The sequence below is a fragment of the Elephas maximus genome, chromosome 20 (assembly GCF_024166365.1).
Source record: "Elephas maximus indicus isolate mEleMax1 chromosome 20, mEleMax1 primary haplotype, whole genome shotgun sequence".
NCBI classification, from domain to species: domain Eukaryota; kingdom Metazoa; phylum Chordata; class Mammalia; order Proboscidea; family Elephantidae; genus Elephas; species Elephas maximus.
The window spans coordinates 82,693,834-82,721,223 of record NC_064838.1 but is presented as its reverse complement, the minus strand read 5'-3'; positions in this window follow the sequence as shown (position 1 = coordinate 82,721,223).

The following is a 27,390-nucleotide window of genomic DNA, read 5'->3' as shown; positions in this document are numbered from 1 at the left end:
GGAAACCTTGCTTTGGCAAGTGCCAATTGACCGCATTCAGGCAGAAAGAAAAGAGAATAGCAAGAGGCCTTTTCTCCCCGGCTGCTCTGCCAAGCCCTTCCAGCTCAAACTATGTCGTTGTTCCTCTGGAAGGATCCCTGCACCGCGGCCTAGTTTTTCCGAAGAAGCCCTGCGTTTGCAGGAGCAAATGAGGAATTCGTGGCAGGAAAGAGGAAGGAAAGAAAGTTTCTCTCCCTCTGCCTGCTTTGCTCAGAGGACTGGATGAAGTCAGGGAGTTCTCCCTTTCACTGAGAAACGTGCGGGCTGCTGTTGCCTGGGCGCTCTCTTCTTTGCAAAAGAGTCTGCAGTTCCACGCTTTGAACCGTGGAAAGGCGCCGGGCTCTGCTAAGATTTCCCCCGGCGCTTCGTTTGCCCCGGGCCAAAGCGAGCCTTCACAATAGCTGAACGCTAACACTGCATACTCGTTCCACTTCCAGAACCGGGCTACGGCGAGGCAGTTTTCCGGGGGAAAACGGCCCTTCGCGAAGGGCAGATCTGCCGAGCTCCTTGCGGGAAAGCGAAAGCAAAGGACGCTTTTCTCCCTCTAACCGCTTTCGTCAGAGGAACGGGGGAAGTCACAGTGTTCTTTCTCTCCCTGAGATACACACAATCTGACGTTGCCTCTGAGCTCCGTTGCTGGCAAGGAACTGAAAGTGACATACATTGCTGTGGGGAAACACAGGGCTCTGCTAGGATTTCTGCAGGCAGTGTGTTTTCCCTGGGCCTCACTGTAGCAACACTATGTCGCCAGGGCAACACTGCATGGCACTTCCTCTGCCAGGAGAGAGCTGCTGCTTTGTAGTTTGTGCTGCGAAACCTTGCTTTGGCGAGTGCCAATTGACCGCATTCAGGCAGAAAGAAAAGAGAATAGCAAGAGGCCTTTTCTCCCCGGCTGCTCTGCCAAGCCCTTCCAGCTCAAACTATGTCGTTGCTCCTCTGGAAGGATCCCTGCACCGCGGCCTAGTTTTTCCGAAGAAGCCCTGCGTTTGCAAGAGCAAATGAGGAATTCGTGGCAGGAAAGAGGAAGGAAAGAAAGTTTCTCTCCCTCTGCCTGCTTTGCTCAGAGGACTGGATGAAGTCAGGGACTTCTCCCTTTCACTGAGAAACGTGCGGGCTGCTGTTGCCTGGGCGCTCTCTTCTTTGCAAAAGAGTCTGCAGTTCCACGCTTTGAACCGTGGAAAGGCGCCGGGCTCTGCTAAGATTCCCCCCGGCGCTTCGTTTGCCCCGGGCCAAAGCGAGCCTTCACAATAGCTGAACGCTAACACTGCATACTCGTTCCACTTCCAGAACCGGGCTACGGCGAGGCAGTTCTCCGGGGGAAAACGGCCCTTCGCGAAGGGCAGATCTGCCGAGCTCCTTGCGGGAAAGCGAAAGCAAAGGACGCTTTTCTCCCTCTAACCGCTTTCGTCAGAGGAACGGGGGAAGTCACAGTGTTCTTTCTCTCCCTGAGATACACACAATCTGACGTTGCCTCTGAGCTCCGTTGCTGGCAAGGAACTGAAAGTGACATACATTCCTGTGGGGAAACACAGGGCTCTGCTAGGATTTCTCTAGGCAGTGTGTTTTCCCTGGGCCTCACTGTAGCAACACTATCTCGCCTGGGCAACACTGCATGGCACTTCCTCTGCCAGGAGAGAGCTGCTGCTTTGTAGTTTGTGCTGGGAAACCTTGCTTTGGCAAGTGCCAATTGACCGCATTCAGGCAGAAAGAAAAGAGAATAGCAAGAGGCCTTTTCTCCCCGGCTGCTCTGCCAAGCCCTTCCAGCTCAAACTATGTCGTTGCTCCTCTGGAAGGATCCCTGCACCGCGGCGTAGTTTTTCCGAAGAAGCCCTGCGTTTGCACGAGCAAATGAGGAATTCGTGGCAGGAAAGAGGAAGGAAAGAAAGTTTCTCTCCCTCTGCCTGCTTTGCTCAGAGGACTGGATGAAGTCAGGGACTTCTCCCTTTCACTGAGAAACGTGCGGGCTGCTGTTGCCTGGGCGCTCTCTTCTTTGCAAAAGAGTCTGCAGTTCCACGCTTTGAACCGTGGAAAGGGGCCGGGATCTGCTAAGATTTCCCCCGGCGCTTCGTTTGCCCCGGGCCAAAGCGAGCCTTCACAATAGCTGAACGCTAACACTGCATACTCGTTCCACTTCCAGAACCGGGCTACGGCGAGGCAGTTCTCCGGGGGAAAACGGCCCTTCGCGAAGGGCAGATCTGCCGAGCTCCTTGCGGGAAAGCGAAAGCAAAGGACGCTTTTCTCCCTCTAACCGCTTTCGTCAGAGGAACGGGGGAAGTCACAGTGTTCTTTCTCTCCCTGAGATACACACAATCTGACGTTGCCTCTGAGCTCCGTTGCTGGCAAGGAACTGAAAGTGACATACATTGCTGTGGGGAAACACAGGGCTCTGCTAGGATTTCTGTAGGCAGTGTGTTTTCCCTGGGCCTCACTGTAGCAACACTATGTCGCCAGGGCAACACTGCATGGCACTTCCTCTGCCAGGAGAGAGCTGCTGCTTTGTAGTTTGTGCTGCGAAACCTTGCTTTGGCGAGTGCCAATTGACCGCATTCAGGCAGAAAGAAAAGAGAATAGCAAGAGGCCTTTTCTCCCCGGCTGCTCTGCCAAGCCCTTCCAGCTCAAACTATGTCGTTGCTCCTCTGGAAGGATCCCTGCACCGCGGCGTAGTTTTTCCGAAGAAGCCCTGCGTTTGCAAGAGCAAATGAGGAATTCGTGGCAGGAAAGAGGAAGGAAAGAAAGTTTCTCTCCCTCTGCCTGCTTTGCTCAGAGGACTGGATGAAGTCAGGGACTTCTCCCTTTCACTGAGAAACGTGCGGGCTGCTGTTGCCTGGGCGCTCTCTTCTTTGCAAAAGAGTCTGCAGTTCCACGCTTTGAACCGTGGAAAGGCGCCGGGCTCTGCTAAGATTTCCCGCGGCGCTTCGTTTGCCCCGGGCCAAAGCGAGCCTTCACAATAGCTGAACGCTAACACTGCATACTCGTTCCACTTCCAGAACCGGGCTACGGCGAGGCAGTTCTCCGGGGGAAAACGGCCCTTCGCGAAGGGCAGATCTGCCGAGCTCATTGCGGGAAAGCGAAAGCAAAGGACGCTTTCCTCCCTCTAACCGCTTTCGTCAGAGGAACGGGGGAAGTCACAGTGTTCTTTCTCTCCCTGAGATACACACAATCTGACGTTGCCTCTGAGCTCCGTTGCTGGCAAAGAACTGAAAGTGACATACATTCCTGTGGGGAAACACAGGGCTTTGCTAGGATTTCTCTAGGCAGTGTGTTTTCCCTGGGCCTCACTGTAGCAACACGATCTCGCAAGGGCAGAACTGCGTGGGATTTCCTCTGCCAGGAGAGAGCTGCTGCTTTGTAGTTTGTGCTGGGAAACCTTGCTTTGGCAAGTGCGAATTGACCGCATTCAGGCAGAAAGAAAAGAGAATAGCAAGAGGCCTTTTCTCCCCGGCTGCTCTGCCAAGCCCTTCCAGCTCAAACTATGTCGTTGCTCCTCTGGAAGGATCCCTGCACCGCGGCGTAGTTTTTCCGAAGAAGCCCTGCGTTTGCACGAGCAAATGAGGAATTCGTGGCAGGAAAGAGGAAGGAAAGAAAGTTTCTCTCCCTCTGCCTGCTTTGCTCAGAGGACTGGATGAAGTCAGGGACTTCTCCCTTTCACTGAGAAACGTGCGGGCTGCTGTTGCCTGGGCGCTCTCTTCTTTGCAAAAGAGTCTGCAGTTCCACGCTTTGAACCGTGGAAAGGCGCCGGGCTCTGCTAAGATTCCCCCCGGCGCTTCGTTTGCCCCGGGCCAAAGCGAACCTTTACAATAGCTGAACGCTAACACTGCATACTCGTTCCACTTCCAGAACCGGGCTACGGCGAGGCAGTTCTCCGGGGGAAAACGGCCCTTCGCGAAGGGCAGATCTGCCGAGCTCCTTGCGGGAAAGCGAAAGCAAAGGACGCTTTTCTCCCTCTAACCGCTTTCGTCAGAGGAACGGGGGAAGTCACAGTGTTCTTTCTCTCCCTGAGATACACACAATCTGACGTTGCCTCTGAGCTCCGTTGCTGGCAAGGAACTGAAAGTGACATACATTCCTGTGGGGAAACTCAGGGCTCTGCTAGGATTTCTCTAGGCAGTGTGTTTTCCCTGGGCCTCACTGTAGCAACACTATCTCGCCAGGGCAACACTGCATGGCACTTCCTCTGCCAGGAGAGAGCTGCTGCTTTGTAGTTTGTGCTGCGAAACCTTGCTTTGGCGAGTGCCAATTGACCGCATTCAGGCAGAAAGAAAAGAGAATAGCAAGAGGCCTTTTCTCCCCGGCTGCTCTGCCAAGCCCTTCCAGCTCAAACTATGTCGTTGCTCCTCTGGAAGGATCCCTGCACCGCGGCGTAGTTTTTCCGAAGAAGCCCTGCGTTTGCAAGAGCAAATGAGGAATTCGTGGCAGGAAAGAGGAAGGAAAGAAAGTTTCTCTCCCTCTGCCTGCTTTGCTCAGAGGACTGGATGAAGTCAGGGACTTCTCCCTTTCACTGAGAAACGTGCGGGCTGCTGTTGCCTGGGCGCTCTCTTCTTTGCAAAAGAGTCTGCAGTTCCACGCTTTGAACCGTGGAAAGGCGCCGGGCTCTGCTAAGATTTCCCGCGGCGCTTCGTTTGCCCCGGGCCAAAGCGAGCCTTCACAATAGCTGAACGCTAACACTGCATACTCGTTCCACTTCCAGAACCGGGCTACGGCGAGGCAGTTCTCCGGGGGAAAACGGCCCTTCGCGAAGGGCAGATCTGCCGAGCTCATTGCGGGAAAGCGAAAGCAAAGGACGCTTTCCTCCCTCTAACCGCTTTCGTCAGAGGAACGGGGGAAGTCACAGTGTTCTTTCTCTCCCTGAGATACACACAATCTGACGTTGCCTCTGAGCTCCGTTGCTGGCAAAGAACTGAAAGTGACATACATTCCTGTGGGGAAACACAGGGCTTTGCTAGGATTTCTCTAGGCAGTGTGTTTTCCCTGGGCCTCACTGTAGCAACACGATCTCGCAAGGGCAGAACTGCGTGGGATTTCCTCTGCCAGGAGAGAGCTGCTGCTTTGTAGTTTGTGCTGGGAAACCTTGCTTTGGCAAGTGCGAATTGACCGCATTCAGGCAGAAAGAAAAGAGAATAGCAAGAGGCCTTTTCTCCCCGGCTGCTCTGCCAAGCCCTTCCAGCTCAAACTATGTCGTTGCTCCTCTGGAAGGATCCCTGCACCGCGGCGTAGTTTTTCCGAAGAAGCCCTGCGTTTGCACGAGCAAATGAGGAATTCGTGGCAGGAAAGAGGAAGGAAAGAAAGTTTCTCTCCCTCTGCCTGCTTTGCTCAGAGGACTGGATGAAGTCAGGGACTTCTCCCTTTCACTGAGAAACGTGCGGGCTGCTGTTGCCTGGGCGCTCTCTTCTTTGCAAAAGAGTCTGCAGTTCCACGCTTTGAACCGTGGAAAGGCGCCGGGCTCTGCTAAGATTCCCCCCGGCGCTTCGTTTGCCCCGGGCCAAAGCGAACCTTTACAATAGCTGAACGCTAACACTGCATACTCGTTCCACTTCCAGAACCGGGCTACGGCGAGGCAGTTCTCCGGGGGAAAACGGCCCTTCGCGAAGGGCAGATCTGCCGAGCTCCTTGCGGGAAAGCGAAAGCAAAGGACGCTTTTCTCCCTCTAACCGCTTTCGTCAGAGGAACGGGGGAAGTCACAGTGTTCTTTCTCTCCCTGAGATACACACAATCTGACGTTGCCTCTGAGCTCCGTTGCTGGCAAGGAACTGAAAGTGACATACATTCCTGTGGGGAAACTCAGGGCTCTGCTAGGATTTCTCTAGGCAGTGTGTTTTCCCTGGGCCTCACTGTAGCAACACTATCTCGCCAGGGCAACACTGCATGGCACTTCCTCTGCCAGGAGAGAGCTGCTGCTTTGTAGTTTGTGCTGCGAAACCTTGCTTTGGCAAGTGCCAATTGACCGCATTCAGGCAGAAAGAAAAGAGAATAGCAAGAGGCCTTTTCTCCCCGGCTGCTCTGCCAAGCCCTTCCAGCTCAAACTATGTCGTTGCTCCTCTGGAAGGATCCCTGCACCGCGGCGTAGTTTTTCCGAAGAAGCCCTGCGTTTGCAAGAGCAAATGAGGAATTCGTGGCAGGAAAGAGGAAGGAAAGAAAGTTTCTCTCCCTCTGCCTGCTTTGCTCAGAGGACTGGATGAAGTCAGGGACTTCTCCCTTTCACTGAGAAACGTGCGGGCTGCTGTTGCCTGGGCGCTCTCTTCTTTGCAAAAGAGTCTGCAGTTCCACGCTTTGAACCGTGGAAAGGCGCCGGGCTCTGCTAAGATTTCCCCCGGCGCTTCGTTTGCCCCGGGCCAAAGCGAGCCTTCACAATAGCTGAACGCTAACACTGCATACTCGTTCCACTTCCAGAACCGGGCTACGGCGAGGCAGTTCTCCGGGGGAAAACGGCCCTTCGCGAAGGGCAGATCTGCCGAGCTCATTGCGGGAAAGCGAAAGCAAAGGACGCTTTCCTCCCTCTAACCGCTTTCGTCAGAGGAACGGGGGAAGTCACAGTGTTCTTTCTCTCCCTGAGATACACACAATCTGACGTTGCCTCTGAGCTCCGTTGCTGGCAAAGAACTGAAAGTGACATACATTCCTGAGGGGAAACAGAGGCCTTTGCTAGGATTTCTCTAGGCAGTGTGTTTTCCCTGGGCCTCACTGTAGCAACACGATCTCGCAAGGGCAGAACTGCGTGGGATTTCCTCTGCCAGGAGAGAGCTGCTGCTTTGTAGTTTGTGCTGGGAAACCTTGCTTTGGCAAGTGCGAATTGACCGCATTCAGGCAGAAAGAAAAGAGAATAGCAAGAGGCCTTTTCTCCCCGGCTGCTCTGCCAAGCCCTTCCAGCTCAAACTATGTCGTTGCTCCTCTGGAAGGATCCCTGCACCGCGGCCTAGTTTTTCCGAAGAAGCCCTGCGTTTGCAGGAGCAAATGAGGAATTCGTGGCAGGAAAGAGGAAGGAAAGAAAGTTTCTCTCCCTCTGCCTGCTTTGCTCAGAGGACTGGATGAAGTCAGGGAGTTCTCCCTTTCACTGAGAAACGTGCGGGCTGCTGTTGCCTGGGCGCTCTCTTCTTTGCAAAAGAGTCTGCAGTTCCACGCTTTGAACCGTGGAAAGGCGCCGGGCTCTGCTAAGATTTCCCCCGGCGCTTCGTTTGCCCCGGGCCAAAGCGAGCCTTCACAATAGCTGAACGCTAACACTGCATACTCGTTCCACTTCCAGAACCGGGCTACGGCGAGGCAGTTTTCCGGGGGAAAACGGCCCTTCGCGAAGGGCAGATCTGCCGAGCTCCTTGCGGGAAAGCGAAAGCAAAGGACGCTTTTCTCCCTCTAACCGCTTTCGTCAGAGGAACGGGGGAAGTCACAGTGTTCTTTCTCTCCCTGAGATACACACAATCTGACGTTGCCTCTGAGCTCCGTTGCTGGCAAGGAACTGAAAGTGACATACATTGCTGTGGGGAAACACAGGGCTCTGCTAGGATTTCTGCAGGCAGTGTGTTTTCCCTGGGCCTCACTGTAGCAACACTATGTCGCCAGGGCAACACTGCATGGCACTTCCTCTGCCAGGAGAGAGCTGCTGCTTTGTAGTTTGTGCTGCGAAACCTTGCTTTGGCAAGTGCGAATTGACCGCATTCAGGCAGAAAGAAAAGAGAATAGCAAGAGGCCTTTTCTCCCCGGCTGCTCTGCCAAGCCCTTCCAGCTCAAACTATGTCGTTGCTCCTCTGGAAGGATCCCTGCACCGCGGCGTAGTTTTTCCGAAGAAGCCCTGCGTTTGCACGAGCAAATGAGGAATTCGTGGCAGGAAAGAGGAAGGAAAGAAAGTTTCTCTCCCTCTGCCTGCTTTGCTCAGAGGACTGGATGAAGTCAGGGACTTCTCCCTTTCACTGAGAAACGTGCGGGCTGCTGTTGCCTGGGCGCTCTCTTCTTTGCAAAAGAGTCTGCAGTTCCACGCTTTGAACCGTGGAAAGGCGCCGGGCTCTGCTAAGATTCCCCCCGGCGCTTCGTTTGCCCCGGGCCAAAGCGAACCTTTACAATAGCTGAACGCTAACACTGCATACTCGTTCCACTTCCAGAACCGGGCTACGGCGAGGCAGTTCTCCGGGGGAAAACGGCCCTTCGCGAAGGGCAGATCTGCCGAGCTCCTTGCGGGAAAGCGAAAGCAAAGGACGCTTTTCTCCCTCTAACCGCTTTCGTCAGAGGAACGGGGGAAGTCACAGTGTTCTTTCTCTCCCTGAGATACACACAATCTGACGTTGCCTCTGAGCTCCGTTGCTGGCAAGGAACTGAAAGTGACATACATTCCTGTGGGGAAACTCAGGGCTCTGCTAGGATTTCTCTAGGCAGTGTGTTTTCCCTGGGCCTCACTGTAGCAACACTATCTCGCCAGGGCAACACTGCATGGCACTTCCTCTGCCAGGAGAGAGCTGCTGCTTTGTAGTTTGTGCTGCGAAACCTTGCTTTGGCAAGTGCCAATTGACCGCATTCAGGCAGAAAGAAAAGAGAATAGCAAGAGGCCTTTTCTCCCCGGCTGCTCTGCCAAGCCCTTCCAGCTCAAACTATGTCGTTGCTCCTCTGGAAGGATCCCTGCACCGCGGCGTAGTTTTTCCGAAGAAGCCCTGCGTTTGCAAGAGCAAATGAGGAATTCGTGGCAGGAAAGAGGAAGGAAAGAAAGTTTCTCTCCCTCTGCCTGCTTTGCTCAGAGGACTGGATGAAGTCAGGGACTTCTCCCTTTCACTGAGAAACGTGCGGGCTGCTGTTGCCTGGGCGCTCTCTTCTTTGCAAAAGAGTCTGCAGTTCCACGCTTTGAACCGTGGAAAGGCGCCGGGCTCTGCTAAGATTTCCCCCGGCGCTTCGTTTGCCCCGGGCCAAAGCGAGCCTTCACAATAGCTGAACGCTAACACTGCATACTCGTTCCACTTCCAGAACCGGGCTACGGCGAGGCAGTTCTCCGGGGGAAAACGGCCCTTCGCGAAGGGCAGATCTGCCGAGCTCCTTGCGGGAAAGCGAAAGCAAAGGACGCTTTCCTCCCTCTAACCGCTTTCGTCAGAGGAACGGGGGAAGTCACAGTGTTCTTTCTCTCCCTGAGATACACACAATCTGACGTTGCCTCTGAGCTCCGTTGCTGGCAAAGAACTGAAAGTGACATACATTCCTGAGGGGAAACAGAGGCCTTTGCTAGGATTTCTCTAAGCAGTGTGTTTTCCCTGGGCCTCACTGTAGCAACACGATCTCGCAAGGGCAGAACTGCGTGGGATTTCCTCTGCCAGGAGAGAGCTGCTGCTTTGTAGTTTGTGCTGGGAAACCTTGCTTTGGCAAGTGCGAATTGACCGCATTCAGGCAGAAAGAAAAGAGAATAGCAAGAGGCCTTTTCTCCCCGGCTGCTCTGCCAAGCCCTTCCAGCTCAAACTATGTCGTTGCTCCTCTGGAAGGATCCCTGCACCGCGGCCTAGTTTTTCCGAAGAAGCCCTGCGTTTGCAGGAGCAAATGAGGAATTCGTGGCAGGAAAGAGGAAGGAAAGAAAGTTTCTCTCCCTCTGCCTGCTTTGCTCAGAGGACTGGATGAAGTCAGGGAGTTCTCCCTTTCACTGAGAAACGTGCGGGCTGCTGTTGCCTGGGCGCTCTCTTCTTTGCAAAAGAGTCTGCAGTTCCACGCTTTGAACCGTGGAAAGGCGCCGGGCTCTGCTAAGATTTCCCCCGGCGCTTCGTTTGCCCCGGGCCAAAGCGAGCCTTCACAATAGCTGAACGCTAACACTGCATACTCGTTCCACTTCCAGAACCGGGCTACGGCGAGGCAGTTCTCCGGGGGAAAACGGCCCTTCGCGAAGGGCAGATCTGCCGAGCTCCTTGCGGGAAAGCGAAAGCAAAGGACGCTTTTCTCCCTCTAACCGCTTTCGTCAGAGGAACGGGGGAAGTCACAGTGTTCTTTCTCTCCCTGAGATACACACAATCTGACGTTGCCTCTGAGCTCCGTTGCTGGCAAGGAACTGAAAGTGACATACATTGCTGTGGGGAAACACAGGGCTCTGCTAGGATTTCTGCAGGCAGTGTGTTTTCCCTGGGCCTCACTGTAGCAACACTATGTCGCCAGGGCAACACTGCATGGCACTTCCTCTGCCAGGAGAGAGCTGCTGCTTTGTAGTTTGTGCTGCGAAACCTTGCTTTGGCAAGTGCGAATTGACCGCATTCAGGCAGAAAGAAAAGAGAATAGCAAGAGGCCTTTTCTCCCCGGCTGCTCTGCCAAGCCCTTCCAGCTCAAACTATGTCGTTGCTCCTCTGGAAGGATCCCTGCACCGCGGCCTAGTTTTTCCGAAGAAGCCCTGCGTTTGCAAGAGCAAATGAGGAATTCGTGGCAGGAAAGAGGAAGGAAAGAAAGTTTCTCTCCCTCTGCCTGCTTTGCTCAGAGGACTGGATGAAGTCAGGGACTTCTCCCTTTCACTGAGAAACGTGCGGGCTGCTGTTGCCTGGGCGCTCTCTTCTTTGCAAAAGAGTCTGCAGTTCCACGCTTTGAACCGTGGAAAGGCGCCGGGCTCTGCTAAGATTCCCCCCGGCGCTTCGTTTGCCCCGGGCCAAAGCGAGCCTTCACAATAGCTGAACGCTAACACTGCATACTCGTTCCACTTCCAGAACCGGGCTACGGCGAGGCAGTTCTCCGGGGGAAAACGGCCCTTCGCGAAGGGCAGATCTGCCGAGCTCCTTGCGGGAAAGCGAAAGCAAAGGACGCTTTTCTCCCTCTAACCGCTTTCGTCAGAGGAACGGGGGAAGTCACAGTGTTCTTTCTCTCCCTGAGATACACACAATCTGACGTTGCCTCTGAGCTCCGTTGCTGGCAAGGAACTGAAACTGACATACATTCCTGTGGGGAAACACAGGGCTCTGCTAGGATTTCTCTAGGCAGTGTGTTTTCCCTGGGCCTCACTGTAGCAACACTATCTCGCCTGGGCAACACTGCATGGCACTTCCTCTGCCAGGAGAGAGCTGCTGCTTTGTAGTTTGTGCTGGGAAACCTTGCTTTGGCAAGTGCCAATTGACCGCATTCAGGCAGAAAGAAAAGAGAATAGCAAGAGGCCTTTTCTCCCCGGCTGCTCTGCCAAGCCCTTCCAGCTCAAACTATGTCGTTGCTCCTCTGGAAGGATCCCTGCACCGCGGCGTAGTTTTTCCGAAGAAGCCCTGCGTTTGCACGAGCAAATGAGGAATTCGTGGCAGGAAAGAGGAAGGAAAGAAAGTTTCTCTCCCTCTGCCTGCTTTGCTCAGAGGACTGGATGAAGTCAGGGACTTCTCCCTTTCACTGAGAAACGTGCGGGCTGCTGTTGCCTGGGCGCTCTCTTCTTTGCAAAAGAGTCTGCAGTTCCACGCTTTGAACCGTGGAAAGGCGCCGGGCTCTGCTAAGATTCCCCCCGGCGCTTCGTTTGCCCCGGGCCAAAGCGAACCTTTACAATAGCTGAACGCTAACACTGCATACTCGTTCCACTTCCAGAACCGGGCTACGGCGAGGCAGTTCTCCGGGGGAAAACGGCCCTTCGCGAAGGGCAGATCTGCCGAGCTCCTTGCGGGAAAGCGAAAGCAAAGGACGCTTTTCTCCCTCTAACCGCTTTCGTCAGAGGAACGGGGGAAGTCACAGTGTTCTTTCTCTCCCTGAGATACACACAATCTGACGTTGCCTCTGAGCTCCGTTGCTGGCAAGGAACTGAAAGTGACATACATTGCTGTGGGGAAACACAGGGCTCTGCTAGGATTTCTCTAGGCAGTGTGTTTTCCCTGGGCCTCACTGTAGCAACACTATGTCGCCAGGGCAACACTGCATGGCACTTCCTCTGCCAGGAGAGAGCTGCTGCTTTGTAGTTTGTGCTGCGAAACCTTGCTTTGGCAAGTGCCAATTGACCGCATTCAGGCAGAAAGAAAAGAGAATAGCAAGAGGCCTTTTCTCCCCGGCTGCTCTGCCAAGCCCTTCCAGCTCAAACTATGTCGTTGCTCCTCTGGAAGGATCCCTGCACCGCGGCGTAGTTTTTCCGAAGAAGCCCTGCGTTTGCAAGAGCAAATGAGGAATTCGTGGCAGGAAAGAGGAAGGAAAGAAAGTTTCTCTCCCTCTGCCTGCTTTGCTCAGAGGACTGGATGAAGTCAGGGACTTCTCCCTTTCACTGAGAAACGTGCGGGCTGCTGTTGCCTGGGCGCTCTCTTCTTTGCAAAAGAGTCTGCAGTTCCACGCTTTGAACCCTGGAAAGGCGCCGGGCTCTGCTAAGATTCCCCCCGGCGCTTCGTTTGCCCCGGGCCAAAGCGAACCTTTACAATAGCTGAACGCTAACACTGCATACTCGTTCCACTTCCAGAACCGGGCTACGGCGAGGCAGTTCTCCGGGGGAAAACGGCCCTTCGCGAAGGGCAGATCTGCCGAGCTCCTTGCGGGAAAGCGAAAGCAAAGGACGCTTTTCTCCCTCTAACCGCTTTCGTCAGAGGAACGGGGGAAGTCACAGTGTTCTTTCTCTCCCTGAGATACACACAATCTGACGTTGCCTCTGAGCTCCGTTGCTGGCAAGGAACTGAAAGTGACATACATTCCTGTGGGGAAACTCAGGGCTCTGCTAGGATTTCTGTAGGCAGTGTGTTTTCCCTGGGCCTCACTGTAGCAACACTATGTCGCCAGGGCAACACTGCATGGCACTTCCTCTGCCAGGAGAGAGCTGCTGCTTTGTAGTTTGTGCTGCGAAACCTTGCTTTGGCAAGTGCCAATTGACCGCATTCAGGCAGAAAGAAAAGAGAATAGCAAGAGGCCTTTTCTCCCCGGCTGCTCTGCCAAGCCCTTCCAGCTCAAACTATGTCGTTGCTCCTCTGGAAGGATCCCTGCACCGCGGCGTAGTTTTTCCGAAGAAGCCCTGCGTTTGCACGAGCAAATGAGGAATTCGTGGCAGGAAAGAGGAAGGAAAGAAAGTTTCTCTCCCTCTGCCTGCTTTGCTCAGAGGACTGGATTAAGTCAGGGACTTCTCCCTTTCACTGAGAAACGTGCGGGCTGCTGTTGCCTGGGCGCTCTCTTCTTTGCAAAAGACTCTGCAGTTCCACGCTTTGAACCGTGGAAAGGCGCCGGGCTCTGCTAAGATTCCCCCCGGCGCTTCGTTTGCCCCGGGCCAAAGCGAACCTTTACAATAGCTGAACGCTAACACTGCATACTCGTTCCACTTCCAGAACCGGGCTACGGCGAGGCAGTTCTCCGGGGGAAAACGGCCCTTCGCGAAGGGCAGATCTGCCGAGCTCCTTGCGGGAAAGCGAAAGCAAAGGACGCTTTTCTCCCTCTAACCGCTTTCGTCAGAGGAACGGGGGAAGTCACAGTGTTCTTTCTCTCCCTGAGATACACACAATCTGACGTTGCCTCTGAGCTCCGTTGCTGGCAAGGAACTGAAAGTGACATACATTCCTGTGGGGAAACACAGGGCTTTGCTAGGATTTCTCTAGGCAGTGTGTTTTCCCTGGGCCTCACTGTAGCAACACTATCTCGCCAGGGCAACACTGCATGGCACTTCCTCTGCCAGGAGAGAGCTGCTGCTTTGTAGTTTGTGCTGCGAAACCTTGCTTTGGCAAGTGCGAATTGACCGCATTCAGGCAGAAAGAAAAGAGAATAGCAAGAGGCCTTTTCTCCCCGGCTGCTCTGCCAAGCCCTTCCAGCTCAAACTATGTCGTTGCTCCTCTGGAAGGATCCCTGCACCGCGGCCTAGTTTTTCCGAAGAAGCCCTGCGTTTGCAAGAGCAAATGAGGAATTCGTGGCAGGAAAGAGGAAGGAAAGAAAGTTTCTCTCCCTCTGCCTGCTTTGCTCAGAGGACTGGATGAAGTCAGGGACTTCTCCCTTTCACTGAGAAACGTGCGGGCTGCTGTTGCCTGGGCGCTCTCTTCTTTGCAAAAGACTCTGCAGTTCCACGCTTTGAACCGTGGAAAGGCGCCGGGCTCTGCTAAGATTTCCCCCGGCGCTTCGTTTGCCCCGGGCCAAAGCGAGCCTTCACAATAGCTGAACGCTAACACTGCATACTCGTTCCACTTCCAGAACCGGGCTACGGCGAGGCAGTTCTCCGGGGGAAAACGGCCCTTCGCGAAGGGCAGATCTGCCGAGCTCATTGCGGGAAAGCGAAAGCAAAGGACGCTTTCCTCCCTCTAACCGCTTTCGTCAGAGGAACGGGGGAAGTCACAGTGTTCTTTCTCTCCCTGAGATACACACAATCTGACGTTGCCTCTGAGCTCCGTTGCTGGCAAAGAACTGAAAGTGACATACATTCCTGTGGGGAAACACAGGGCTTTGCTAGGATTTCTCTAGGCAGTGTGTTTTCCCTGGGCCTCACTGTAGCAACACTATCTCGCAAGGGCAGAACTGCGTGGGATTTCCTCTGCCAGGAGAGAGCTGCTGCTTTGTAGTTTGTGCTGCGAAACCTTGCTTTGGCAAGTGCGAATTGACTGCATTCAGGCAGAAAGAAAAGAGAATAGCAAGAGGCCTTTTCTCCCCGGCTGCTCTGCCAAGCCCTTCCAGCTCAAACTATGTCGTTGCTCCTCTGGAAGGATCCCTGCACCGCGGCCTAGTTTTTCCGAAGAAGCCCTGCGTTTGCACGAGCAAATGAGGAATTCGTGGCAGGAAAGAGGAAGGAAAGAAAGTTTCTCTCCCTCTGCCTGCTTTGCTCAGAGGACTGGATGAAGTCAGGGACTTCTCCCTTTCACTGAGAAACGTGCGGGCTGCTGTTACCTGGGCGCTCTCTTCTTTGCAAAAGAGTCTGCAGTTCCACGCTTTGAACCGTGGAAAGGCGCCGGGCTCTGCTAAGATTTCCCCCGGCGCTTCGTTTGCCCCGGGCCAAAGCGAGCCTTCACAATAGCTGAACGCTAACACTGCATACTCGTTCCACTTCCAGAACCGGGCTACGGCGAGGCAGTTTTCCGGGGGAAAACGGCCCTTCGCGAAGGGCAGATCTGCCGAGCTCCTTGCGGGAAAGCGAAAGCAAAGGACGCTTTTCTCCCTCTAACCGCTTTCGTCAGAGGAACGGGGGAAGTCACAGTGTTCTTTCTCTCCCTGAGATACACACAATCTGACGTTGCCTCTGAGCTCCGTTGCTGGCAAGGAACTGAAAGTGACATACATTGCTGTGGGGAAACACAGGGCTCTGCTAGGATTTCTGTAGGCAGTGTGTTTTCCCTGGGCCTCACTGTAGCAACACTATGTCGCCAGGGCAACACTGCATGGCACTTCCTCTGCCAGGAGAGAGCTGCTGCTTTGTAGTTTGTGCTGCGAAACCTTGCTTTGGCAAGTGCCAATTGACCGCATTCAGGCAGAAAGAAAAGAGAATAGCAAGAGGCCTTTTCTCCCCGGCTGCTCTGCCAAGCCCTTCCAGCTCAAACTATGTCGTTGCTCCTCTGGAAGGATCCCTGCACCGCGGCGTAGTTTTTCCGAAGAAGCCCTGCGTTTGCAAGAGCAAATGAGGAATTCGTGGCAGGAAAGAGGAAGGAAAGAAAGTTTCTCTCCCTCTGCCTGCTTTGCTCAGAGGACTGGATGAAGTCAGGGACTTCTCCCTTTCACTGAGAAACGTGCGGGCTGCTGTTGCCTGGGCGCTCTCTTCTTTGCAAAAGAGTCTGCAGTTCCACGCTTTGAACCCTGGAAAGGCGCCGGGCTCTGCTAAGATTCCCCCCGGCGCTTCGTTTGCCCCGGGCCAAAGCGAACCTTTACAATAGCTGAACGCTAACACTGCATACTCGTTCCACTTCCAGAACCGGGCTACGGCGAGGCAGTTCTCCGGGGGAAAACGGCCCTTCGCGAAGGGCAGATCTGCCGAGCTCCTTGCGGGAAAGCGAAAGCAAAGGACGCTTTTCTCCCTCTAACCGCTTTCGTCAGAGGAACGGGGGAAGTCACAGTGTTCTTTCTCTCCCTGAGATACACACAATCTGACGTTGCCTCTGAGCTCCGTTGCTGGCAAGGAACTGAAAGTGACATACATTCCTGTGGGGAAACTCAGGGCTCTGCTAGGATTTCTCTAGGCAGTGTGTTTTCCCTGGGCCTCACTGTAGCAACACTATCTCGCCAGGGCAACACTGCATGGCACTTCCTCTGCCAGGAGAGAGCTGCTGCTTTGTAGTTTGTGCTGCGAAACCTTGCTTTGGCAAGTGCGAATTGACCGCATTCAGGCAGAAAGAAAAGAGAATAGCAAGAGGCCTTTTCTCCCCGGCTGCTCTGCCAAGCCCTTCCAGCTCAAACTATGTCGTTGCTCCTCTGGAAGGATCCCTGCACCGCGGCCTAGTTTTTCCGAAGAAGCCCTGCGTTTGCAAGAGCAAATGAGGAATTCGTGGCAGGAAAGAGGAAGGAAAGAAAGTTTCTCTCCCTCTGCCTGCTTTGCTCAGAGGACTGGATGAAGTCAGGGACTTCTCCCTTTCACTGAGAAACGTGCGGGCTGCTGTTGCCTGGGCGCTCTCTTCTTTGCAAAAGACTCTGCAGTTCCACGATTTGAACCGTGGAAAGGCGCCGGGCTCTGCTAAGATTTCCCCCGGCGCTTCGTTTGCCCCGGGCCAAAGCGAGCCTTCACAATAGCTGAACGCTAACACTGCATACTCGTTCCACTTCCAGAACCGGGCTACGGCGAGGCAGTTCTCCGGGGGAAAACGGCCCTTCGCGAAGGGCAGATCTGCCGAGCTCCTTGCGGGAAAGCGAAAGCAAAGGACGCTTTTCTCCCTCTAACCGCTTTCGTCAGAGGAACGGGGGAAGTCACAGTGTTCTTTCTCTCCCTGAGATACACACAATCTGACGTTGTCTCTGAGCTCCGTTGCTGGCAAAGAACTGAAAGGGACATACATTCCTGTGGGGAAACAGGGCTTTGCTAGGATTTCCCTAGGCAGTGTGTTTTCCCTGGGCCTCACTGTAGCAACACTATCTCGCCAGGGCAACACTGCATGGCACTTCCTCTGCCAGGAGAGAGCTGCTGCTTTGTAGTTTGTGCTGCGAAACCTTGCTTTGGCAAGTGCGAATTGACCGCATTCAGGCAGAAAGAAAAGAGAATAGCAAGAGGCCTTTTCTCCCCGGCTGCTCTGCCAAGCCCTTCCAGCTCAAACTATGTCGTTGCCCCTCTGGAAGGATCCCTGCACCGCGGCCTAGTTTTTCCGAAGAAGCCCTGCGTTTGCAAGAGCAAATGAGGAATTCGTGGCAGGAAAGAGGAAGGAAAGAAAGTTTCTCTCCCTCTGCCTGCTTTGCTCAGAGGACTGGATGAAGTCAGGGACTTCTCCCTTTCACTGAGAAACGTGCGGGCTGCTGTTGCCTGGGCGCTCTCTTCTTTGCAAAAGAGTCTGCAGTTCCACGCTTTGAACCGTGGAAAGGCGCCGGGCTCTGCTAAGATTTCCCGCGGCGCTTCGTTTGCCCCGGGCCAAAGCGAGCCTTCACAATAGCTGAACGCTAACACTGCATACTCGTTCCACTTCCAGAACCGGGCTACGGCGAGGCAGTTCTCCGGGGGAAAACGGCCCTTCGCGAAGGGCAGATCTGCCGAGCTCCTTGCGGGAAAGCGAAAGCAAAGGACGCTTTTCTCCCTCTAACCGCTTTCGTCAGAGGAACGGGGGAAGTCACAGTGTTCTTTCTCTCCCTGAGATACACACAATCTGACGTTGCCTCTGAGATCCGTTGCTGGCAAAGAACTGAAAGTGACATACATTCCTGTGGGGAAACACAGGGCTTTGCTAGGATTTCTCTAGGCAGTGTGTTTTCCCTGGGCCTCACTGTAGCAACACGATCTCGCCAGGGCAACACTGCATGGCACTTCCTCTGCCAGGAGAGAGCTGCTGCTTTGTAGTTTGTGCTGCGAAACCTTGCTTTGGCAAGTGCCAATTGACCGCATTCAGGCAGAAAGAAAAGAGAATAGCAAGAGGCCTTTTCTCCCCGGCTGCTCTGCCAAGCCCTTCCAGCTCAAGCTATGTCGTTGCTCCTCTGGAAGGATCCCTGCACCGCGGCCTAGTTTTTCCGAAGAAGCCCTGCGTTTGCAAGAGCAAATGAGGAATTCGTGGCAGGAAAGAGGAAGGAAAGAAAGTTTCTCTCCCTCTGCCTGCTTTGCTCAGAGGACTGGATGAAGTCAGGGACTTCTCCCTTTCACTGAGAAACGTGCGGGCTGCTGTTGCCTGGACGCTCTCTTCTTTGCAAAAGAGTCTGCAGTTCCACGCTTTGAACCGTGGAAAGGCGTCGGGCTCTGCTAAGATTTCCCCCGGCGCTTCCTTTGCCCTGGGCCAAAGCGAGCCTTCACAATAGCTGAACGCTAACACTGCAAACTCGTTCCACTTCCAGAACCGGGCTACGGCGAGGCAGTTCTCCGGGGGAAAACGGCCCTTCGCGAAGGGCAGATCTGCCGAGCTCATTGCGGGAAAGCGAAAGCAAAGGACGCTTTCCTCCCTCTAACCGCTTTCGTCAGAGGAACGGGGGAAGTCACAGTGTTCTTTCTCTCCCTGAGATACACACAATCTGACGTTGCCTCTGAGCTCCGTTGCTGGCAAAGAACTGAAAGTGACATACATTCCTGTGGGGAAACACAGGGCTTTGCTAGGATTTCTCTAGGCAGTGTGTTTTCCCTGGGCCTCTCTGTAGCAACACGATCTCGCAAGGGCAGAACTGCGTGGGATTTCCTCTGCCAGGAGAGAGCTGCTGCTTTGTAGTTTGTGCTGCGAAACCTTGCTTTGGCAAGTGCCAATTGACCGCATTCAGGCAGAAAGAAAAGAGAATAGCAAGAGGCCTTTTCTCCCCGGCTGCTCTGCCAAGCCCTTCCAGCTCAAACTATGTCGTTGCTCCTCTGGAAGGATCCCTGCACCGCGGCGTAGTTTTTCCGAAGAAGCCCTGCGTTTGCAAGAGCAAATGAGGAATTCGTGGCAGGAAAGAGGAAGGAAAGAAAGTTTCTCTCCCTCTGCCTGCTTTGCTCAGAGGACTGGATGAAGTCAGGGACTTCTCCCTTTCACTGAGAAACGTGCGGGCTGCTGTTGCCTGGGCGCTCTCTTCTTTGCAAAAGAGTCTGCAGTTCCACGCTTTGAACCGTGGAAAGGCGCCGGGCTCTGCTAAGATTTCCCGCGGCGCTTCGTTTGCCCCGGGCCAAAGCGAGCCTTCACAATAGCTGAACGCTAACACTGCATACTCGTTCCACTTCCAGAACCGGGCTACGGCGAGGCAGTTCTCCGGGGGAAAACGGCCCTTCGCGAAGGGCAGATCTGCCGAGCTCCTTGCGGGAAAGCGAAAGCAAAGGACGCTTTTCTCCCTCTAACCGCTTTCGTCAGAGGAACGGGGGAAGTCACAGTGTTCTTTCTCTCCCTGAGATACACACAATCTGACGTTGCCTCTGAGCTCCGTTGCTGGCAAAGAACTGAAAGGGACATACATTCCTGTGGGGAAACACAGGGCTTTGCTAGGATTTCTCTAGGCAGTGTGTTTTCCCTGGGCCTCACTGTAGCAACACTATCTCGCCAGGGCAACACTGCATGGCACTTCCTCTGCCAGGAGAGAGCTGCTGCTTTGTAGTTTGTGCTGCGAAACCTTGCTTTGGCAAGTGCGAATTGACCGCATTCAGGCAGAAAGAAAAGAGAATAGCAAGAGGCCTTTTCTTCCCGGCTGCTCTGCCAAGCCCTTCCAGCTCAAACTATGTCGTTGCTCCTCTGGAAGGATCCCTGCACCGCGGCCTAGTTTTTCCGAAGAAGCCCTGCGTTTGCAAGAGCAAATGAGGAATTCGTGGCAGGAAAGAGGAAGGAAAGAAAGTTTCTCTCCCTCTGCCTGCTTTGCTCAGAGGACTGGATGAAGTCAGGGACTTCTCCCTTTCACTGAGAAACGTGCGGGCTGCTGTTGCCTGGGCGCTCTCTTCTTTGCAAAAGAGTCTGCAGTTCCACGCTTTGAACCGTGGAAAGGCGCCGGGCTCTGCTAAGATTTCCCGCGGCGCTTCGTTTGCCCCGGGCCAAAGCGAGCCTTCACAATAGCTGAACGCTAACACTGCATACTCGTTCCACTTCCAGAACCGGGCTACGGCGAGGCAGTTCTCCGGGGGAAAACGGCCCTTCGCGAAGGGCAGATCTGCCGAGCTCCTTGCGGGAAAGCGAAAGCAAAGGACGCTTTTCTCCCTCTAACCGCTTTCGTCAGAGGAACGGGGGAAGTCACAGTGTTCTTTCTCTCCCTGAGATACACACAATCTGACGTTGCCTCTGAGCTCCGTTGCTGGCAAAGAACTGAAAGGGACATACATTCCTGTGGGGAAACACAGGGCTTTGCTAGGATTTCTCTAGGCAGTGTGTTTTCCCTGGGCCTCACTGTAGCAACACTATCTCGCCAGGGCAACACTGCATGGCACTTCCTCTGCCAGGAGAGAGCTGCTGCTTTGTAGTTTGTGCTGCGAAACCTTGCTTTGGCAAGTGCCAATTGACCGCATTCAGGCAGAAAGAAAAGAGAATAGCAAGAGGCCTTTTCTTCCCGGCTGCTCTGCCAAGCCCTTCCAGCTCAAACTATGTCGTTGCCCCTCTGGAAGGATCCCTGCACCGCGGCCTAGTTTTTCCGAAGAAGCCCTGCGTTTGCAAGAGCAAATGAGGAATTCGTGGCAGGAAAGAGGAAGGAAAGAAAGTTTCTCTCCCTCTGCCTGCTTTGCTCAGAGGACTGGATGAAGTCAGGGACTTCTCCCTTTCACTGAGAAACGTGCGGGCTGCTGTTGCCTGGGCGCTCTCTTCTTTGCAAAAGAGTCTGCAGTTCCACGCTTTGAACCGTGGAAAGGCGCCGGGCTCTGCTAAGATTTCCCCCGGCGCTTCCTTTGCCCTGGGCCAAAGCGAGCCGTCACAATAGCTGAACGCTAACACTGCATACTCGTTCCACTTCCAGAACCGGGCTACGGCGAGGCAGTTCTCCGGGGGAAAACGGCCCTTCGCGAAGGGCAGATCTGCCGAGCTCATTGCGGGAAAGCGAAAGCAAAGGACGCTTTCCTCCCTCTAACCGCTTTCGTCAGAGGAACGGGGGAAGTCACAGTGTTCTTTCTCTCCCTGAGATACACACAATCTGACGTTGCCTCTGAGCTCCGTCGCTGGCAAGGAACTGAAAGTGACATACATTGCTGTGGGGAAACACAGGGCTCTGCTAGGATTTCTGTAGGCAGTGTGTTTTCCCTGGGCCTCACTGTAGCAACACTATGTCGCCAGGGCAACACTGCATGGCACTTCCTCTGCCAGGAGAGAGCTGCTGCTTTGTAGTTTGTGCTGCGAAACCTTGCTTTGGCAAGTGCCAATTGACCGCATTCAGGCAGAAAGAAAAGAGAATAGCAAGAGGCCTTTTCTCCCCGGCTGCTCTGCCAAGCCCTTCCAGCTCAAACTATGTCGTTGCTCCTCTGGAAGGATCCCTGCACCGCGGCCTAGTTTTTCCGAAGAAGCCCTGCGTTTGCAAGAGCAAATGAGGAATTCGTGGCAGGAAAGAGGAAGGAAAGAAAGTTTCTCTCCCTCTGCCTGCTTTGCTCAGAGGACTGGATGAAGTCAGGGACTTCTCCCTTTCACTGAGAAACGTGCGGGCTGCTGTTGCCTGGGCGCTCTCTTCTTTGCAAAAGAGTCTGCAGTTCCACGCTTTGAACCGTGGAAAGGCGCCGGGCTCTGCTAAGATTTCCCCCGGCGCTTCGTTTGCCCTGGGCCAAAGCGAGCCTTCACAATAGCTGAACGCTAACACTGCATACTCGTTCCACTTCCAGAACCGGGCTACGGCGAGGCAGTTCTCCGGGGGAAAACGGCCCTTCGCGAAGGGCAGATCTGCCGAGCTCATTGCGGGAAAGCGAAAGCAAAGGACGCTTTCCTCCCTCTAACCGCTTTCGTCAGAGGAACGGGGGAAGTCACAGTGTTCTTTCTCTCCCTGAGATACACACAATCTGACGTTGCCTCTGAGCTCCGTTGCTGGCAAAGAACTGAAAGTGACATACATTCCCGTGGGGAAACACAGGGCTTTGCTAGGATTTCTCTAGGCAGTGTGTTTTCCCTGGGCCTCACTGTAGCAACACGATCTCGCAAGGGCAGAACTGCGTGGGATTTCCTCTGCCAGGAGAGAGCTGCTGCTTTGTAGTTTGTGCTGCGAAACCTTGCTTTGGCAAGTGCGAATTGACCGCATTCAGGCAGAAAGAAAAGAGAATAGCAAGAGGCCTTTTCTCCCCGGCTGCTCTGCCAAGCCCTTCCAGCTCAAACTATGTCGTTGCTCCTCTGGAAGGATCCCTGCACCGCGGCCTAGTTTTTCCGAAGAAGCCCTGCGTTTGCACGAGCAAATGAGGAATTCGTGGCAGGAAAGAGGAAGGAAAGAAAGTTTCTCTCCCTCTGCCTGCTTTGCTCAGAGGACTGGATGAAGTCAGGGAGTTCTCCCTTTCACTGAGAAACGTGCGGGCTGCTGTTGCCTGGGCGCTCTCTTCTTTGCAAAAGAGTCTGCAGTTCCACGCTTTGAACCGTGGAAAGGCGCCGGGCTCTGCTAAGATTTCCCCCGGCGCTTCGTTTGCCCCGGGCCAAAGCGAGCCTTCACAATAGCTGAACGCTAACACTGCATACTCGTTCCACTTCCAGAACCGGGCTACGGCGAGGCAGTTTTCCGGGGGAAAACGGCCCTTCGCGAAGGGCAGATCTGCCGAGCTCCTTGCGGGAAAGCGAAAGCAAAGGACGCTTTTCTCCCTCTAACCGCTTTCGTCAGAGGAACGGGGGAAGTCACAGTGTTCTTTCTCTCCCTGAGATACACACAATCTGACGTTGCCTCTGAGCTCCGTCGCTGGCAAGGAACTGAAAGTGACATACATTGCTGTGGGGAAACACAGGGCTCTGCTAGGATTTCTGTAGGCAGTGTGTTTTCCCTGGGCCTCACTGTAGCAACACTATGTCGCCAGGGCAACACTGCATGGCACTTCCTCTGCCAGGAGAGAGCTGCTGCTTTGTAGTTTGTGCTGGGAAACCTTGATTTGGCAAGTGCCAATTGACCGCATTCAGGCAGAAAGAAAAGAGAATAGCAAGAGGCCTTTTCTCCCCGGCTGCTCTGCCAAGCCCTTCCAGCTCAAACTATGTCGTTGCTCCTCTGGAAGGATCCCTGCACCGCGGCGTAGTTTTTCCAAAGAAGCCCTGCGTTTGCAAGAGCAAATGAGGAATTCGTGGCAGGAAAGAGGAAGGAAAGAAAGTTTCTCTCCCTCTGCCTGCTTTGCTCAGAGGACTGGATGAAGTCAGGGACTTCTCCCTTTCACTGAGAAACGTGCGGGCTGCTGTTGCCTGGGCGCTCTCTTCTTTGCAAAAGAGTCTGCACTTCCACGCTTTGAACCGTGGAAAGGCGCCGGGCTCTGCTAAGATTCCCCCCGGCGCTTCGTTTGCCCCGGGCCAAAGCGAACCTTCACAATAGCTGAACGCTAACACTGCATACTCGTTCCACTTCCAGAACCGGGCTACGGCGAGGCAGTTCTCCGGGGGAAAACGGCCCTTCGCGAAGGGCAGATCTGCCGAGCTCATTGCGGGAAAGCGAAAGCAAAGGACGCTTTTCTCCCTCTAACCGCTTTCGTCAGAGGAACGGGGGAAGTCACAGTGTTCTTTCTCTCCCTGAGATACACACAATCTGACGTTGCCTCTGAGCTCCGTTGCTGGCAAAGAACTGAAAGTGACATACATTCCTGTGGGGAAACACAGGGCTTTGCTAGGATTTCTCTAGGCAGTGTGTTTTCCCTGGGCCTCACTGTAGCAACACGATCTCGCAAGGGCAGAACTGCGTGGGATTTCCTCTGCCAGGAGAGAGCTGCTGCTTTGTAGTTTGTGCTGGGAAACCTTGCTTTGGCAAGTGCGAATTGACCGCATTCAGGCAGAAAGAAAAGAGAATAGCAAGAGGCCTTTTCTCCCCGGCTGCTCTGCCAAGCCCTTCCAGCTCAAACTATGTCGTTGCTCCTCTGGAAGGATCCCTGCACCGCGGCCTAGTTTTTCCGAAGAAGCCCTGCGTTTGCAGGAGCAAATGAGGAATTCGTGGCAGGAAAGAGGAAGGAAAGAAAGTTTCTCTCCCTCTGCCTGCTTTGCTCAGAGGACTGGATGAAGTCAGGGACTTCTCCCTTTCACTGAGAAACGTGCGGGCTGCTGTTGCCTGGGCGCTCTCTTCTTTGCAAAAGAGTCTGCAGTTCCACGCTTTGAACCGTGGAAAGGCGCCGGGCTCTGCTAAGATTTCCCCCGGCGCTTCGTTTGCCCCGGGCCAAAGCGAGCCTTCACAATAGCTGAACGCTAACACTGCATACTCGTTCCACTTCCAGAACCGGGCTACGGCGAGGCAGTTTTCCGGGGGAAAACAGCCCTCGCGAAGGGCAGATCTGCCGAGCTCCTTGCGGGAAAGCGAAAGCAAAGGACGCTTTTCTCCCTCTAACCGCTTTCGTCAGAGGAACGGGGGAAGTCACAGTGTTCTTTCTCTCCCTGAGATACACACAATCTGACGTTGCCTCTGAGCTCCGTCGCTGGCAAGGAACTGAAAGTGACATACATTGCTGTGGGGAAACACAGGGCTCTGCTAGGATTTCTGTAGGCAGTGTGTTTTCCCTGGGCCTCACTGTAGCAACACTATGTCGCCAGGGCAACACTGCATGGCACTTCCTCTGCCAGGAGAGAGCTGCTGCTTTGTAGTTTGTGCTGCGAAACCTTGCTTTGGCAAGTGCCAATTGACCGCATTCAGGCAGAAAGAAAAGAGAATAGCAAGAGGCCTTTTCTCCCCGGCTGCTCTGCCAAGCCCTTCCAGCTCAAACTATGTCGTTGCTCCTCTGGAAGGATCCCTGCACCGCGGCGTAGTTTTTCCGAAGAAGCCCTGCGTTTGCAAGAGCAAATGAGGAATTCGTGGCAGGAAAGAGGAAGGAAAGAAAGTTTCTCTCCCTCTGCCTGCTTTGCTCAGAGGACTGGATGAAGTCAGGGACTTCTCCCTTTCACTGAGAAACGTGCGGGCTGCTGTTGCCTGGGCGCTCTCTTCTTTGCAAAAGAGTCTGCAGTTCCACGCTTTGAACCCTGGAAAGGCGCCGGGCTCTGCTAAGATTCCCCCCGGCGCTTCGTTTGCCCCGGGCCAAAGCGAACCTTTACAATAGCTGAACGCTAACACTGCATACTCGTTCCACTTCCAGAACCGGGCTACGGCGAGGCAGTTCTCCGGGGGAAAACGGCCCTTCGCGAAGGGCAGATCTGCCGAGCTCCTTGCGGGAAAGCGAAAGCAAAGGACGCTTTTCTCCCTCTAACCGCTTTCGTCAGAGGAACGGGGGAAGTCACAGTGTTCTTTCTCTCCCTGAGATACACACAATCTGACGTTGCCTCTGAGCTCCGTTGCTGGCAAGGAACTGAAAGTGACATACATTCCTGTGGGGAAACTCAGGGCTCTGCTAGGATTTCTCTAGGCAGTGTGTTTTCCCTGGGCCTCACTGTAGCAACACTATCTCGCCAGGGCAACACTGCATGGCACTTCCTCTGCCAGGAGAGAGCTGCTGCTTTGTAGTTTGTGCTGCGAAACCTTGCTTTGGCAAGTGCGAATTGACCGCATTCAGGCAGAAAGAAAAGAGAATAGCAAGAGGCCTTTTCTCCCCGGCTGCTCTGCCAAGCCCTTCCAGCTCAAACTATGTCGTTGCTCCTCTGGAAGGATCCCTGCACCGCGGCCTAGTTTTTCCGAAGAAGCCCTGCGTTTGCAAGAGCAAATGAGGAATTCGTGGCAGGAAAGAGGAAGGAAAGAAAGTTTCTCTCCCTCTGCCTGCTTTGCTCAGAGGACTGGATGAAGTCAGGGACTTCTCCCTTTCACTGAGAAACGTGCGGGCTGCTGTTGCCTGGGCGCTCTCTTCTTTGCAAAGACTCTGCAGTTCCACGATTTGAACCGTGGAAAGGCGCCGGGCTCTGCTAAGATTTCCCCCGGCGCTTCGTTTGCCCCGGGCCAAAGCGAGCCTTCACAATAGCTGAACGCTAACACTGCATACTCGTTCCACTTCCAGAACCGGGCTACGGCGAGGCAGTTCTCCGGGGGAAAACGGCCCTTCGCGAAGGGCAGATCTGCCGAGCTCCTTGCGGGAAAGCGAAAGCAAAGGACGCTTTTCTCCCTCTAACCGCTTTCGTCAGAGGAACGGGGGAAGTCACAGTGTTCTTTCTCTCCCTGAGATACACACAATCTGACGTTGTCTCTGAGCTCCGTTGCTGGCAAAGAACTGAAAGGGACATACATTCCTGTGGGGAAACAGGGCTTTGCTAGGATTTCCCTAGGCAGTGTGTTTTCCCTGGGCCTCACTGTAGCAACACTATCTCGCCAGGGCAACACTGCATGGCACTTCCTCTGCCAGGAGAGAGCTGCTGCTTTGTAGTTTGTGCTGCGAAACCTTGCTTTGGCAAGTGCGAATTGACCGCATTCAGGCAGAAAGAAAAGAGAATAGCAAGAGGCCTTTTCTCCCCGGCTGCTCTGCCAAGCCCTTCCAGCTCAAACTATGTCGTTGCCCCTCTGGAAGGATCCCTGCACCGCGGCCTAGTTTTTCCGAAGAAGCCCTGCGTTTGCAAGAGCAAATGAGGAATTCGTGGCAGGAAAGAGGAAGGAAAGAAAGTTTCTCTCCCTCTGCCTGCTTTGCTCAGAGGACTGGATGAAGTCAGGGACTTCTCCCTTTCACTGAGAAACGTGCGGGCTGCTGTTGCCTGGGCGCTCTCTTCTTTGCAAAAGAGTCTGCAGTTCCACGCTTTGAACCGTGGAAAGGCGCCGGGCTCTGCTAAGATTTCCCGCGGCGCTTCGTTTGCCCCGGGCCAAAGCGAGCCTTCACAATAGCTGAACGCTAACACTGCATACTCGTTCCACTTCCAGAACCGGGCTACGGCGAGGCAGTTCTCCGGGGGAAAACGGCCCTTCGCGAAGGGCAGATCTGCCGAGCTCCTTGCGGGAAAGCGAAAGCAAAGGACGCTTTTCTCCCTCTAACCGCTTTCGTCAGAGGAACGGGGGAAGTCACAGTGTTCTTTCTCTCCCTGAGATACACACAATCTGACGTTGCCTCTGAGCTCCGTTGCTGGCAAAGAACTGAAAGTGACATACATTCCTGTGGGGAAACACAGGGCTTTGCTAGGATTTCTCTAGGCAGTGTGTTTTCCCTGGGCCTCACTGTAGCAACACGATCTCGCCAGGGCAACACTGCATGGCACTTCCTCTGCCAGGAGAGAGCTGCTGCTTTGTAGTTTGTGCTGCGAAACCTTGCTTTGGCAAGTGCCAATTGACCGCATTCAGGCAGAAAGAAAAGAGAATAGCAAGAGGCCTTTTCTCCCCGGCTGCTCTGCCAAGCCCTTCCAGCTCAAGCTATGTCGTTGCTCCTCTGGAAGGATCCCTGCACCGCGGCCTAGTTTTTCCGAAGAAGCCCTGCGTTTGCAAGAGCAAATGAGGAAT